The sequence below is a fragment of the Oncorhynchus keta genome, chromosome 11 (assembly GCF_023373465.1).
Source record: "Oncorhynchus keta strain PuntledgeMale-10-30-2019 chromosome 11, Oket_V2, whole genome shotgun sequence".
Lineage (NCBI taxonomy): Eukaryota > Metazoa > Chordata > Actinopteri > Salmoniformes > Salmonidae > Oncorhynchus > Oncorhynchus keta.
This window is the reverse complement of record NC_068431.1, coordinates 43,057,314-43,075,386: the sequence shown is the minus strand read 5'-3', so window position 1 is coordinate 43,075,386 and position 18,073 is coordinate 43,057,314.

Here is an 18,073-nt window from a genome sequence, read left to right as displayed (position 1 = left end):
GTTTTGTATCTTACGAGAGTTTATCATTTCCTAGATTAATTCTAAATGACACGTAATTATACGATTATTTATGTGTGTCAATGTTGAATAGGATGTAATGTGACTCACATTAGGTCATGACCACACAAAATGGATTCCATAGGGTACAAACGGCAGAGGGGGATTTCATAGTCAAATAAGTAGACAGTGGACTAGAAAGTGATGAACATGAGTTGAGGGGTAAAAACAATTCAAGCATTGCCAATTAGATAACATCGACAGGAAATAGTGACTAAAGTGCCAATCAGTTAACTTTGCAGTTTAGCTTGAGTTAATGTTTGAGATGTATTCCAACGGCTGTTTGCCAGCTATACTCAGGGACAGGGTGAAAGCAAAATTATTTGCATCCTATCTGGACCTAAACAGTAAAAATGAAAAATATTTAATCATCACTTTGTTTCCCTGTTCAATGTGGACATTCAGAAGTAACATGGAATTCAAATATGAAACAAAAGAGAGAGACAGAAAGACAGACCTTTGAGAGAGACAGACGGAGAGAGAGAAAGAGAGGAATAGAGACTTCAGCAGCTCTTAAAAGTAAGAGGGACATCGAGTCCTCACTTGTTCTCGATCCACCGAATGATTTCTCATCTCTCTATTATCTACGCTGGGTCATTTCATTCACTCAGTGGGGGGGCATGGGGGGGTGGAGAGAAAAGTAGACTTATGCTGAAGATCCAGGCTCTATACTTACACAACAGCACCAGCCATGTCCCTGGCACGTCACAGCCCACTGAACAGACCACGGACATCGAGCCTGACAGTAGACAACTCAATCTGTAACTAAATCAAATTTGATTTGACACATGCTTGGTAAATAACAGGTGTAGATGAACAGTGAAATGTTTACTTGCAGGTCCTTCCCATCCCAACAATGCTGAGAGAGAAATTAAATAAAAATAAAAGACTTCATAATAAAAGTTGACTAAATACACAATGATTAATGACAACTTGGCTATATACATACAATATCACTCCCTGACCTTAGATATCTCTGTTTTCTATATATTTTGGTTAGGTCAGGGTGTGACTAGGATGGGTACTCTAGGTTTTTGTATGTCTAGGGTTCTTGTATGTCTAGGGTTTTTGTATGTCTAGGGTTTTTGTATGTCTAGGGTTTTTGTATGTCTAGGGTTCTTGTATGTCTAGGGTTTTTGTATGTCTAGGGTTTTTTGTATGTCTAGGGTTTTTTGTATGTCTAGGGTTTTTGTATGTCTAGGGTTTTTGTATGTCTAGGGTTTTTTGTATGTCTAGGGTTTTTTGTATGTCTAGGGTTTTTTGTATGTCTAGGGTTTTTTGTATGTCTAGGGGTTTTGTATGTCTATGTTGGCCTGATATGGTTCCCAATCAGAGACAGCCGTTTATTGTTGTCTCTGATTGGGGATCATATTTAGGCAGCCCCTTTTCCCACTTTCTGGTGTGGGATCTTGTCTACAGTTAGGTGTCTGTGTGCACATCAGTAGCGTCACGTTTAGTTTGTTGTTTTGTTCAGTGAGTTTCAGTTCATTAAAAATATGTGGAACTCTATTCACGCTGCACCTCGGTCTCATCATTACGACAAATGTGACACACAAGGTACCAGTACTGAGTCAATATGCAGGGGTACAAGGAAATTGAGGTAGATATGTACATATAACTAGGAATAAAGTGACAGATAATAAACAGTAGCAACAATGTATGTGATGAGTCACAAAGGTTAGTGCAAAAAGGGTCAATACAGATAGTTCAATATTTAACCAAACAGCTACAGTACCCGGATGAACTGTTTAGCAGTAGTATGGCTTGGGGGTAGAAGCTGTTCGGGGTCCTGTTGGTTCCAGATTTGGTGCATTGGTACGGGAGAACAGTCTATGACCTGGGTGGGTGGAGTATTTGACAATATTTAGGGCCTTCCTCTGACACCGCCTGGTATAGAGGTCCTGGATGGCAGGGAGCTCCGCCCCAGTGGTTTAATGGGCCGTGAGCACTACCCTCTGTAGTGCCTTGCGGTAGGATGCCAAGCAATTGCCATACCAAGCGGTGATGCAGCCAGTCAAGATGCTCTCAAATGTGCAGCTGTAGAACGTTTTGAGGATCTGAGAGGACCATGCTGAATGTTTCAGCCTCCTGAGGAGGAAGAGGCGTTGCCGTGCCCTCTTCACGACTGTGTTGGTGTGCGTCGACCATGATAGATCCTTAGTGATGTGGCAACCGAGGAACTTGAAGCTCTCGACCCGCTCCACTACAGCCCCGTTGATCTGAATGGGGGCGTGCTGAAGCCTGGGGAGACTCGGGCATCGAGCTCAGCATCAGTCAGACGACCAATGATTCCCAGTGGCCAAACATCCTCCACCCTGGGAGAACACAGCAGCCCAGTGAGAGAATCATGTAGAGTGCTGTTCCACCATGGGAGACCTTCCCTAAGGCTCTGTTTACACTCTGCCGGGCCAACAGCTCCTCCGCCACACAGCACAACACTACATATACATGCAGTGATACCTGCAGTGAAACAGCCTAGCGCAACATGGTGGAGAAGAAATGGGGGACTTGTCTTGTCAAAATCAACCCTCTCGACTGTACCAACACAAAGACTATAACTGCATGATTTATGACAGTAATGCTGAACAGGGCATCTGTAGACACATAGGGTGCGTCCCAATCGACACAGATCAGCATTTCTAGGTTGTACATCAAAAATGGCATGTCCCAATACCAAGGTATCTTAAAATGCTACCTTCCAAGGTGCATTCATTCAGGTGATTTTGAAGGCAGTATCCTATGTATCCTTCGCCGGGGAGGCTATGCCATAACACCTTGTGGTGCACCAAAAATTCTAATCAATTTTCTCCCGCTTTGGAGAAAATTTCCCAGAAGAATAAAAAATAACTTTACGAAATGAAAGTATTCTGTAAAAATGTTCAAATTGATTTCATATGATTTTTTCCATTCTAATATTGAGTAACTGTTGTTTATCAGCCCGTTGCCAAGCTAACACGTCGTATAGTACACGATAGCTAGATCATGTTAGTAGGGAATCTCATCCTGATTATCGTTGTTAAGAGATTAACATCTTAACTAACTAGGCCTAATCGTAGATTCAGCAATGTGTTCATTGTGAAGACCTGGACAGTTTTTCAATAATGAATTGGTGAACTTACTAGCTATGTAAACACATGTAGTGAATTGTTTTTTCCCATTTGTTTTCAGGGGCTAAAGTGGGCACCTGATCCCGATGCGCTTCATTGTATTGGCTTGGCAGGAGAAAACAGCTCTGCACGACTCGTTTGGAGGTAAGACGTTTTTAACAACATCTGGTGGAAAATCATAGGAAAACCGGCCAGCTGTGTTTAGGCTTGTTAACCAGCCAATTTATTTTTGCATTCTGTGGATAAGACTGTTTAGCAAGCTTGCTAACCAGCTGCATGCAATGTCTGTTTACCTAACGTTAACATAGTTCAAATTAGAGGCTGTTATTCTACTCTTCGTGTAAACAACTGAACAAGCCTAAAAATATGCAAGACTGTTAACAAAACTATTGCACATTAATAACGGTAGTTGTGGCTTCAGCAACTTGAACCAGCACTGAAATCTGAGCAGTGAGGTTAGTTTCTCCCCCCTTGTCTCTGCTTGTTCCAGGTTGAAGGACATTAAGGAGTGTGCAACATCACAACGTTAGAGATAAATAGATTCGCCCATGTTATGGTTTATCATGCAGATTTGTCAGGAAATTGTAACTCATAAAACTCTAAAATAGGCATGATTTCTGCCCCAGGGTAATGCACTGTGTGTAAGTCTTCAATTTAGTCCACAATTGGTTGAATTAAGTGTTAGTAAAGGGCTGGAACAAAAGCGTGTAACCTCCAGTCCTGTTTCTAAAATAACTATGACGGTCATGACTAAATTTGTCCTCATGTACTGAATGAGGTTATGAATGTTGAAGGTTAATCTCCTTTATGTCTCTCACTTTGGAATTACTTATTTTGTACAATGGACTGTTTTAAGGACTCATGCATAGATACACGAAAACCAATAAAAATGTTTGAATATTTTCAAAATGACAAATGTCTCCATACGAATTTGGTTTCGAGATTTGGGCATCTGATGCCTGTTGTTCATCCGTCTAATTCACTGCAAGGAGAGAGAAATGCATCAATATTATTACAGTACAATGGTGTATTAATTTCATTAATGACATATTCCTGTTCGATATGCACTTATATAATTATATTGGACATGTTATCTTTAAATCACAAGCCACTATTTGTATCCAATGCATTTAGCTTACATTACGATGAATTAGCCTTCTTATGTATAGCTTTCAATATTAGCTATCAACGAACATAAAACAATGTTATCCTGAACATCAGTGTCATTTAATAATATGCATGGCTGTGATAGTTGAATTAACCTCAATGTTAGCAACTCTAATGCAATATTAGCTTCACAGTAAAACACCACTATTCTGGCTATTAATCATTCTTATGCAGTCAGTAAAATAGCTTATTTAGCAATCTCTTGAAAATCGTATCCTGTATCATGCATACAACTTTACCTGTCATGTCCACATTCCACAACTATGGAGTTGCAGACCAAGCAATATGCTAGAGGACGACCCTATACTGTAGGCTAAGTATTCCGGTTGGTGTCAACTTAATTCATGAACAGATACTGAGGAGATCAATTCTGTTACTTTTTATCTTGTTATTCGTGTCAGATATTTCCATTTTGGGATAGTTGTTCAGTGAATTGCTAGCACTAGTTGCTCACGGTGCTACAGTCGCGACAATGTAAACAAATGTCTGGCACTCGGTGGAATGTGAATGCGTTATCATGTGAATGCGTTATCATGTGAATGCGTTATCATGTGAATGCGTTATCATGTGAATGCGTTATCATGTGACTGCGTTATCATGTGAATGCGTTATCATGTGAATGCGTTATCGTGTGAATGCGTTATCGTGTGAATGCGTTATCATGTGAATGCGTTATCGTGTGAATGCGTTATCATGTGAATGCGTTATCATGTGAATGCGCTATCATGTGAATGCGTTATCATGTGAATGCGTTATCATGTGCATGCGTTATCACGTGAAGTATTCCATTAATATGGGTAATTCAATGGTTGAATATTCTCTTGATTAGCTACCTGCTAGCTGTCTAAGCTCACACCAAACTGGTGATAGTAGTTGATTGAAGACATTCAGCATAGATTTATCCACAATAGCCATTGCATTTATGAGCCAATATTTCCCCTCTCTCTATAACAACAGGGGCAATTCCTTTGATGCACCAAATCAAATTATAAATCAAATGTTATTTGTCACAGGTGCCGAATACACAGGTGTAGTTAGACCTTACTGTTAAATGACCTTTATTTCCTGTGGTTTTGTATTTAGTTAGTATGGTACAAGCCCTTAACCACCAATGCAGATTGAGAATCATACTTAGGTAGCCTGGGTTTCACTGTCTGTTTGTTGGGTGATCGTTCCTGTCTCTGTCTTTGCACCAGATAGGACTGTTTTGAGTTTTCACATTGCTTGTTTTTTTGGCTTGTGGATAGAAGCTGTTTTCAGACCTAGACTTGGCGCTCCGGTACCACTTGCCGTGCGGTAGCAGACAGAACAGTCTATGACTAGGGTGGCTGGAGTCTTTGACCATATTTAGAGCCTTCCTCTGACACCGCCTGGTATAGAGGTCCTGAATGACAGTAAGCTTGGCCCCAGTGATATACTGTGCTGTACGCACTACCCTCTGTAGCACCTTGAGGTTGGATGCCGAGCAGTTGCCATACCAAGCAGTGATGCAACCATGCTCTCGATGGTGCAGCTGTAGAACTTTTTGAGGATCTGAGGACCCATGCCAAATCCGTTCAGTCTCTTGAGGGGGAATAGGCTCTGTCGAGCCCTCTTCATGACTATCTGTGGTGAGTAATCGCTGTTCAGATGTTCAGAAGTTATTTTCGGTCATAAGACAGTGGTAGAAACATTATGTGCAAAAACAAGTTACAAACCATGTGAAAAAACACACAGAATAGCACGATTGGTTAGGAGCACGTAAAATGGCAGCCATCCCCTCCGGTGCCGCCTTACCACCACATCATGAATACAGTGGTGTTACAAGATAATACTTGTCACAGCAGAGGAGGCCATACTTCCAGTGTTCTACAAAGGTCTCAGTATTGGTGTGTGTTTAGCTGGTCAGATTGGTCAGCAGACAGAGCTGTAAGTTCATTACTGGCATCAGGCTAAGTGTGAAAGAACACAGGATCCCCGTCTCCCCTCATAACGGCCTCTAGTACAACTGGTACCACAGGTACATAATAGGTCCTGGCATATTAATGTCAACAGTCACTGTGGATGCCTGAGCCTCGGACAGACAGAGACATTTACACACAAGTATTTGAACAAGTACAGCTTTACTCCAAATGTATATTTGGTGTTTATGTAATGGTGTCAAGCCAAAGTATAAAAGGTTAATTGGTTACTTTCTGAGTAAGAGGGTTCAATGTACATTTCAAAAAATGGTTCTGGAAATGATAGAAATATAAAGCACTTTCTCTCACATACTCCTCACTTCATCTTCTCAATGTTCTCCCAGGGACAACACTTTCTCTCACATACTCCTCACTTCATCTTCTCAATGTTCTCCCAGGGACAACACTTTCTCTCACATACTCCTCACTTCATCTTCTCAATGTTCTCCCAGGGACAACACTTTCTCTCACATACTCCTCACTTCATCTTCTCAATGTTCTCCCAGGGACAACACTTTCTCTCACATACTCCTCACTTCATCTTCTCAATGTTCTCCCAGGGACAACACTTTCTCTCACATACTCCTCACTTCATCTTCTCAATGTTCTCCCAGGGACAACACTTTCTCTCACATACTCCTCACTTCATCTTCTCAATGTTCTCCCAGGGACAACACTTTCTCTCACATACTCCTCACTTCATCTTCTCAATGTTCTCCCAGGGAAAACACTTTCTCTCACATACTCCTCACTTCATCTTCTCAATGTTCTCCCAGGGAAAACACTTTCTCTCACATACTCCTCACTTCATCTTCTCAATGTTCTCCCAGGGAAAACAGGTGAAGGAGAAGGAGGAGCTTCATAGTGATGCAACGGTGGTGTTTCAAGGACATAGACCTCTGCCTCTGTAGTTGGTACACACAACGAGAGAATGTCTCAGAGGAAGAGGGATAGTCGGAAAGAAAGAAAGAGAAAAGCAAGAGAGGTGGGGAGAGCAAAGAGTAAGTTAGAGAGAGAGAGGTTCAAGCTTGGTCCCAGAGGTATATGTAGCCATTGGTTCTTCAGAGAATGGGGCCAGTTAGTGTTAAACTGATACTCAATTAGCCAGAGCACCCTGTGAGCCCTTGGGGCCCATTCCTCTCATAGGAGTCTATCTGTGGGATATGGTTTAATTACTCAGGCACTGAAGCCACGCCGTCACATTGCCATGGGCCTCTAAGACAGCTCTGGATTGGCTGGAGATATAGCCTCAACCTCGCATGGTGAGGGCTGGGTGTGAGGTCAGCCTGGTGAGGGGCTTATTCTACTTACCACATTCATTAAGTCACTCGGAGTCCACACAAAGCAGTCTGTAAATGGCAGCGTATGCTAATCCCTCCTATACTCCTGTGCTGTATGCCAGCCTAGCAGCATATAGTCAAGGTGAATAGTACATCCTCTGCTGTTAGGGTCAATATGGAATAAGAGGTAGCCAGCAGTGAATAAAATAATGATATTTTCGTTATGCTTCATGATGACAAAACTCTACCACTGCTCTCTACCAGGGCCTAATATCACCGGCATCTGCATGTGTCAGATCTCTGCATGAGCTATCCAATTATATGCTTTATATACATAGATACTCATTCAAATATTAATTCAAATCTCCAACTTGTGATGTAGGTTGAAACAATTATTTCAAAAGAGAGTCCATTAGGGTCCAAAACAGTGCCCATGGCATGCCTCAAGCTATAGAGCTACAGAAACCACCAGTCCTATATGAAAGGCTAGGGGGAAAACAAGGTAAGGATAAGCCGGGCAGCCTGGAGGATCGCTCAGCCCCATAGCCTTCGCCCCCAGCCAGAGATTGACAATGTTGGGAGTCCCCTCCTGCATATCAAGAGAAGGCAAGCCCGCAGAGGTAAGGAGGGGGCTCTGCCAGGTCAGGGGAAGCTGTCTAATTACAGCAAAGGAAGCAGAGCTGCTCGTTAATCAAATAAAGGCTAACGAGCCAAGGCACCATAGGAGAGTTTGCCTCTCCTTTGCGGAATGAAAGTTGTCTTTCTCCTCTTTCCCTCTCCACTCACTTGGATGTTCAAACATTTAAACAGGCTAATGAGCCAATTTAGCAGCAAACTTTAAAATGGTCTTTCTCTTTTTCTCTGTTTCCTCATCCTCTTTTTTTTCTGTTCTCTTTCAGTTCTGTCACGTCTCTCCTCATCTTTCATGTTCTCCCATTCTCTAACCCTGCATCATTCTCCACACCACCTCTAGTACAAATAAGACTGGATACACTTTAGTTTCTCAATATAATTGGCAACCTAATCCACTCCAGCTAGTGAGCCTAAACTCCTGCATTGCTCAAAGGATATGTCTTGAAAATGGAGGCCATTCATAAAACTGTACCTCTTATTTGACTAGCTTCCACTGAGATTGATTGTATGTCTCGTACTTTGTCTTTCAACAAAACATATCACGTAAATAGCATGGTTGTGACTTACTATAGATTTAGTACCAGTTCATTTCTCATAACAAGCAAGGCTTTGCACGTGTTGTACATGAAGATAAGCATTATGGACCTTATTAATTATAATGAGTGACTGAGTATGGCAATAGACCCTACATAATGTTCCTTTTAGTCTACACTTCAGGCAAATGTGAACCTATTTAGTAGTTGCTGGTTACACAAATAGCAGGTGCATGTGGCACCTGCGTGGGTATCAATTAAAATGACGTATGAACCTGGCACAGTATAATTACGACCTGGCCATGTATTTAATAACATGCATCAAACCACAGAGGATATAATCCTGTTCACCTGACCTGTGGTTTCTGATGCTAAGATGCCAATCCCACTATATGCCGATGGATGTCACGTGTGTTCATTTTCACAGCTGTGTACATACCGCCACACGCAAACATCAAGGCGGCACTCAGCGAACTGCACAAGAACATTAGCCAGCAAGAATCCTATCACCTTGATGTAGTCTTTAGTGTCGCGGGAGATTTTACCAAAGCAAATTTAAATCAAATTAATCAAATATGCTACAATAGCTGTCAACCATCTCTCTTGTGTTGCTCCTCCTCCTTACAGAGAACAGGCATCGTGGATCTCAGGGCAATTCGTAATATTCTTTATGTAAATCTGTGACATTCCATTTATTATATGGTACTTTACTTTCGGTTACATTATGAATCAAATAGCTTTTGTAAAATATCATACAAATTAGAGGACGTAGTGTAGTCTAACCAGGTCGTACAATAGCAAACGAATCATTAAGATGTTAAGATGGCACCCAAGAGGGACGGCTGACGTTTTACATGCCAATTGTGATATTTTGTTCGTTTTTTTTCAAACTTATTTTGAAACTTATTTTGTACATAATGTTGCTGCTACCATCTCTTATGACCGAAAATAACTTTTGGACATCAGAACTGGGATTACCCACCACGAACTGGGAGAAGCTTTTTCTTTAACGAGTCTGACGAGAAACATATATTGCTCTCCCGGGAACAGGCCCATATCCCCATCATTTGCTTGAAGACAAGACTGCCTTTTGAGAATCTGTCGGCAAGCGAGTAAACTCCCACTGTCATCAATTCTACTTGCTAACATGCAATCATTGGAAAGTAAAATTAATGATCTACGATTACGATTATCCTACCAACGGGACATTAAAACATGTAATATCTTATGTTTAACCAAGTCATGGCTGAATGATGACACAGATAATATAGAGCCGGAGGGATTTTCAATGCACCGGCAGAACAGAGAAGCTACGTCTAAGATGAGGGGTGGAGATGTGTGTCTTTTTGTCAATAACAGCTGGTGCATGATGTCTAATATTAAAGAAGTCTCGAGGTATTGCTCGCCTGAGGTAGAGTACCTTATGATAAGCTGTAGACCACGCTATCTACCAAGAGAGTTCTCATCTATATTTGTAGACATCTATTTACCACCATAGACCGATCCTGTCACTAAGACCGCACTCAACCAACTATAAGACCATTAAGCAAACAAGAAAATGCTCATCCAGAAGTGGCGCTCCTAGTGGCTGGGGACACTTAAATCAGGCAAACTTAAATCAGTTTAACCAAATTTTTACCAGCATGTTAAATGTGCAACAAGAGGGGAAAAAACTCAACACCATCTTTACTCCACACACAGAGACACATACACAGCTCTCCTCCACTCTCCATTCGGCAAATCTGACCATAATTCTATCCTCCTGATTCCTGTTTAAAAGCAAAAACTAAAGCAGGAAGTACTAGTTTCTCGCTCAATACTGAAGTGGTCAGATGACGGGGATGCTAAGCTACAGGACTGCTTTGCTAGCACAGACTGGAATATGTTCCGGGATTCATCCAACGTCATTGATGTGTATACCACTCCAGCCATCGGCTTCATCAGTAAGTGCATCGAGGACATCGTCCCCACAGTGACTGTACGTACATATCCCAACCAGAAGCCATGGATTACAGGCAACATCCGCATCGAGCTAAAGGCTAGAGCTGCCAATTTCAAGGAGCAGGAAACTAATCCGAAATCCCAATATGCCCTCAGATGAACCATCAAACAAGCAAAGCGTCAATACAAGATCAAGATTGAATCGTACTACACCAGCTCTGATGCTTTTTGGATGAGGCAGGGATTGAAAAATATGACAGACTACAAAGGGAAACCCAGACGCGAGCTGCCCTGTGACGCAACCCTACCAGACGAGCTAAATGCTTTTTATGCTCATAACGAGGCAAGCAACAATGAAGCATGTATGGGAGCACCAGCTGATCTGGATGACTGTGTGATAACGCTCTCGGTAGCCGATGTGAGCAAGACCTTTAAACAGGTCAACATTCACAAAGCCATGGGGCCAAATGGATAACCAGGACATGTACTCAAAGCATGTGCGGACCAATTGGCAAGTGTCTTCACTGACATGTTCAACCTTTCCCTGACTGAGTCTATAATAACTGCATGTTTCATGCAGACGACCATAGTCCCTGGTCCAAGGAAGCGAAGGTAACCTCAAAATGTTCTACAGCTGCACCATTAAGAGCATCCTGATCGGTTGCATCACCGCATGGTATGGCAACTGCTCGGCATCTGACCGCAAGGCACTACAGAGGGTAGTGCGTACGGCCCAGTACATCACTGGGGCAAAGCTTCCTGCCATCCAGGACCTATATAATAGGCGGTGACAGAGGAAAGCCCATAATATATCAGAGACTCCAGTCACCCAAGTCATAGACAGTTTTCTCTGCTACCGCACGGCAAACGGTACCGGAGCGCCAAGTCTAGGACCAAAAGGCTCATTAACAGCTTCTGTCCTCCAAGCCATAAGACTGCTGAACAACTAATCAAATGGCCACCGGATTATTTACATTGACCCCCAACCCCCCACCTCCATTTGTTTTGTACACTGCTGCTACTCGCTGTTTATTATGTATGCATGGTCACTTCACCCCTACCTACATGTACAAATCACACTGACTCGGTATAGGTACCCCCTGTATATAGCCTTGTTATTGTTATGTTATTGTGTTACTAGTTATTATTTTTTACTTTATTTGGTAAATATTTTCTTAACTCTTCTTGAACTGCACTGTTGGTTAAGGGCTTGTATGTAAGCAATTCACAGTAAGGTCTACACTTTTATTCGGAGCATATGACAAATAAAGTTTGATTTGATTTGAATTGGATGATGTATCTTATCAATCGTCTTGGTGGACGTATTGTATTATGCCTTTCTCTTGAGACCAGGTTGCTTGTTGCATCATAACAACAAAAGATAATTACAGGGAGAATTTACATTGGTGGTTAGGTGAAGTTAACAACGAAGGTTAGGTTACTTTACGTGAAAGGTTAGGAGAACTAAAATGACAAAGGTTAGGAGAATTGACTTAGTATGTTGAATTGGGTTAAGTTTAGAAAAAGGATTAGGGGAAGGATTAGCTCAAATGCTACAGTTATCCACGACGCAACTCGAACACACAACCTTTGTATTATGCCTACCCATACTCCCAGACCAACCTTCGTTTCTATCTACAGTAACTACACCATTAGAAGGAATCATACGTCTTGGAGCTGCATATACAAACACAAAGTATGTTTCGTATGGCTCTGAGGCCAGGCTGGAACAGAGCAAACTAGACTAATAAGCAGCAGCTCAACTCTCCTCCCAGAAAAACTCTCTGACTCCTCTCCTCCGTGTCACACTGTCTCCCTGGACGAAGGCGAGCGTTCTCCAATCAATCTCGTTACCGTGGAATAGCGCATCGAAACCTTTCCGCTCCACAGAAAATGCCTTCCATCAAGACTAATTGGAGCTCCAGTGAGAAGCGTAACCAGTTGAAGGGCGAGCTTCAGCGTGTTTTTTCTTCTTATAGAGATGTAAATCCATTATTGGTGCTTTATTTGACAGCCGTGGAATGGAGGAGTCATTCATTAGTGGGGGAAAATGAGTTTTCACAGACAAACAAAAGGACATAATGTGATACTGTGGTATGCACTGTGAGATCACACAGGCTCACGTAAAGACACTTTGACATTCTGAACAGTAAGTACTACTTTCTACGGTAAAAAAAAGCCCCCCCGCACCTACAGTATCCATGACCATTGAATTGCTTCAGCAGAGTATGGTTGTCCACTGATGCAAAGAGCTAGGCGTGGTTAGCAGTCACTTGAGACCCACTCAGCTGGCTAACCTCAAGGCAGTTAAAGGGTTCTATCAATGGACCGCACCCTGTAGGTTATTCTGATGAATGTTGGAATACGCCACTATTTTATAGTCCCCTCACAATCCTATAAGGTCAGTGAGTGGCCTCACAAGGTAGACTGAGATTAAGACAGAATCATGTAACATCCATCCGTTATTCATCACAAAGAATTGAATGAGCTGCTCTTCAGCTGTAATATAAACCAGTCTTGTGATATCACTTTCATAGAAACCTGACTAAAGAGGGAAGCAAAGAAGCATTTTACCTGATAAAATAGTTGAAGAAAGGAGCTTGGGGATAGGTTCTGGGAATGCTATTAACCCCTGATACTGCACTCTTCTTTCTCTCCTCCATTCCTCCACTACCTCTCTCTCTATCCCTATCTCTCATCCCTGTGCTCCATGGTGGAACTGTCAGGCAGACTAATGGCCATCCCTGAGCCCCATCTTGAACCCAGTAGGTTCATCCATTCACCAATTAATCAATATACTAATATCAGGATGAAGAAACAAATACTTTGGCTAACGGTGGTGAGTTAATGAAATGCTATAGAAACATCTGTCTGAAACAGCCTTCCAGAATCTTTCAGGGAACAATGTGGATGTGTTTCATCTCCTAATCCTGTCTCTGTAGTCTGGTTACTAGATAGCTTAGTTAGTGGTTTCCTACTATAAATGTGATCTCATTTGACGGGGGCGGTTGAAGACAGATGGCTAACATTTTGCTGTTGTTCCCAAATGAGTCATTTTCTACATCCTTATTTCTACAGCATATTTATATCATGATACACAAATTTCCTTTACCCACATCCATGCCCACAGCCACACCAACCTACCACAGGTACACACACACTTACACACAAGCAAGCACACATGCACATACATACAGTACATACCTGCACAAACAAACATACACAGGTTGGTTGATCGCTTGTATCAGATATGGTTATTTATATGGTAATGCCTGGTGACCCCTCTCCTCCCTCTTACTGTCACCTTCCTCTCCTTTCCACGCTCTGCCCAGGTAGACTAACACTTGAGCATCTACAGGGGGATCCAGAAAATGCTATTTAAATGGATTGGCCATTATATGGGAGCTGCATGGCGTTATCTGTGAGAATGCAATCCGACCCTATCGACCGTTAGCGTTCCTCCGTTCTCCCGTCTCCAGGAATTCATTTCCTCTCATCTCAAAGCAAGTCACTCCACCAGGAAAATTATACTCCGCAACCATTTACATGGAAATCACTTTCCCTAACTGAGATGTGTGTGCAGCCCCTCTTCTATGTGAGAATCTGACACAAGAGAAAACTAACATATGATGTAAACAGCTGCTGGAAAAAGAAAGAAAAAATAGCTAAAAATGAAGGAAAATAACCACTGTGTCATCAGCAAACTTAATGATGGTGTTGGAGTCGTTCCTGGCCTTGCGGTCATGAGTGAACAGGGAGTGCAGGAGGGGGCTGAGCACGCACCCCTGAGGGGACCCCGTTTTGAGGATCAGCGTGGCAGATGTGTTGTTACCTTGCCTTACAACCTGGGAGTGGCCCGTCAGGAAGTCCAGGATCTAGTTGCAGAGGGAAGTGTTTAGTCTCACGGTCCTTAGCTTGGTGATGAGCTTTGGGGGCACTATGTTGTTGAACACTGAGCTGTAGAAAATGAACAGCATTCTCACATAGGTGTTCCTTTTGTCCAGGTGTGAAAGGGCAGTGTGGAGTGGAATAGAGATTGCATCATCTGTGGATCTGTTGCTGTGGCATGCAAATTGGAGTGGGTCTAGGGTTTCTGGGATAATGATGTGAGCCATGACCAGACTTTCAAAGCATTTCATGGCTACAGACGTGAGTGCTACGGGTTGGTAGTCATTTAGGAAGATTACCTTAGTGTTCTTTGGCACAGGGACTATGGTGGTCTGCTTGAAACAGACTCAGATAGGGAGAGGTTGAAGATGTCAGTGAAGACACTTGCCAGTTCGTCAGTGCATGCTCGGAGTACACGTCCTGGTAATCCGTCTGGCCCTGCGGCCTTGTGAATGTAGACCTGTTTAAAGGTCTTACTCACATCAGCTGCAGTGAGCGTGATCACACAGTCGTCCGGAACAGCTTATGCTCTCATGCATGTTTCAGTGTTACTTTCCTTGAAGCGAGCATAGAAGTTATTTAGCTCATCTGGTTGGCTCGTGTCACTGGGCAGCTCTCGGCTGTGCTTCTCTTTGTAGTCTGGAATAGTTTGCTTCCACATCCAACGAGCATCGGAGCCGGTGTAGTACGATTCGATCATAATCCTGTATTGACGCTTTGCCTGTTTTATGGTTCGTTGGAGGGCATAGCGGGATTTCTTATAAGCTTCCGGGTTAGAGTCCCGCTCCATGAAAGCGGCAGCTCTACCCTTTAGCTCAGTATGAATGTTGCTTGTACTCCAAAGCCAGTGACTGATGTGCTGTACTCCTCAATGCCATCGGAGGAATCACTAAACATTTTCCAGTCTGTGCTAGCAAAGCTGTCCTGTAGTTTAGCACCTGCTTCATCTGACCACTTTTTTATAGACCGAGTCTCTGGTGCTTCCTGATTTAATTTTTTGCTTGTAAGCAGGAATCAGGAGGATAGAATTATGGTCAGATGGAGGGCAAGGGAGAGCTTTGTACGAGTCTCTGTGTGTGGAGTAAAGGTAGTCTAGAATTTATTTCCCTCTGGTTGCACATTTAACATGCTGATAGAAATGAGATAAAACTGATTTAAGTTTCCCTGCATTAAAGTCCCCAGTAGCGCCGCCTCTGGATGAGTGTTTTCCTGTTTGCTTATGATGATATAGAGCTCATTGAGCACAGTTTTAGTGACAGCATCGGTCTGTGGTGGTATGTAGACAGCTACGACAAATACAGATGAAAAATCTCTAGGTAGATAGTGTGGTCAACAGCTTATCATGAGATACTCTACCTCAGGCGAGCAAAACCTCAAGACTTCCTTAGATATCGTACACCAGCTGTTGTTCACATATATGCATAGGCCCCCGCCCCCTGTCTTACCAGAGGCTGTTGTTCTGTCCTCCCAATGGAGTGTATAACCCACCAACTGTATGTTCTTAATATCATCATTCAGCCACGACTCGGTGAAACATAAGATATTACAGTTTTTAATGTCTTGTTGGTAGGATACGTGCTTTCAGCTTGTTCCATTAATTTTCCAGTGATTGAACATTAGCTAGCAGGATGGAAGGCAAGGGCAGATTAGCCAGGTACCCTGATCTTTTTCCACTAAATCTTAGTTTCCTTCTCCAGAAAATCACGGGGATCTGTACAGCACTGTACAGCACTTTGAGATATCAGCTGATGTACGAAGGGCTATATAAATACATTTGATTTGATTTGATTTGATCTGGGCCTGGTCGAGTATCTGTAGTAGTATATTCTTCTCGTCTGACTTATTGAAGAAGAACTCTTCGTCCAGTGGCAGTTCTGATGTCCAGAAGCTATTTTCAGTCATAAGAGATGGTAACATCAACATTATGTTGCGAACAACGAAATAGCATGGTTGGTTGAGTGCCGATAAGACGGCAGCCCTCCCCTCCGGCGCCATTGTAATACTGTTCAGAGGAAACTGCATGAATCAGGCCTTAACAAGTTTGCGCTTAGTGGGACTATAATTTGTTTGCGCTTAATGGGACTATAATTTGTTTTTTTTAACAGGACAATGACCCAAAACACACCTCCAGGCTGTGTAAGGGCTATTTGACCAAGGAGAGTGATGGAGTGCTGCATCAGATGACCTGGCCTCCACAATCACCTGACCTCAATCCAATTGAGATGGTTTGGGATGAGTTGGACTGCAGAGTGAAGGAAAAGCAGCCAACAAGTGCTCTGCATATGTGGGAACTCCTTCAAGACTGTTGAAAAATAATTCCTCATGAAGCTGGTTGAGAGAATGCCAAGAATGTGCAAAGCTGTCATCAAGGCAAAGGGTCGCTACCGTGAAGATTTGTTGAACACTTTTTTGGTTACTACATGATTCCATATGTGTTATTATATAGTTTTGATGTCTTTCACTATTATTCTACAATGTAGAAAATAGTAAAAATAAAGAAGAGTAGATGTGAATGAGTAGATGTGTCCAAACTTTTGACTGGTACTGTATGCTTGGTCTCTAACGATGCAGCTCTGAGCTAAGGTTTACGCAACAATTTAATGCTAGGACATTGATCACAAGATATTAGCTCTTTGTCTCTGAGCCTGTGTACCTTCGCAAGACCCATCGGATACGCCTATGAGCCTACACGTTCACATAATAATGGAGTCAGATTGATGAATGTAGTTTATTATTATATTTAACATCATTTCTACACAATTACATAATGGTGATCCATTCTACCTGTTTTGCCGTGTGGGAACTCCATTTTATTATTTTCTTTGAATGTTCCATTCTCCAACCATTAACTAACAATTCTTTCTGAAACAAACTTTTTTAAGTTGGCGACTGTAATCGATGTATTGGAAGCCGCGCACGGTCACTAAGGTCCTTTTTTGTCTTTGGCACAAGTCTACTGTCAATTGTTGTATTTGAACTATTATTTCTGCTCTGGGGTTAGTAAACTGTTTGAATTTGCTTGTGGAAAGTTTATTTACTGTGGCCTGCTCACCCTAGATACTGTCAATAGGCCATTGCTAGCTTTGGAAAAATAAAGATCAGAAGTGTAACTTTTTCCTATTTGAATTTATGAAGTGTTCCTTATTTTCAATATGGACAGCGAGCTAAATGATAATGTTGTCACCTTCTGACCTTAGTTCCTTTGTTTTGTCTTTGTTGTAGTATGGTCAGGGTGTGAGTTGGGTGGGTTGTCTATGTTAGTTTTTCTATGATTTTCTATTTCTGTGATTGGCCTGATATGGTTCTCAGTCAGAGGCAGCTGTCTATCGTTGTCCCTGATTGTGAACCATATTTAGGTAGCCTGTTTTCAATTGTGTTTTGTGGGTGGTGCTTTCAGTCTTTGTGTGTCTGCACCAGATAACTGTTTCGGTTTTCACTTTGTTGTTTTGTATTTTGAAGTGTTCAGTTTCATTTAAAAAAGATGAACACTTACCACGCTGCGCTTTGGTCCTCTCCTTCCACCGATG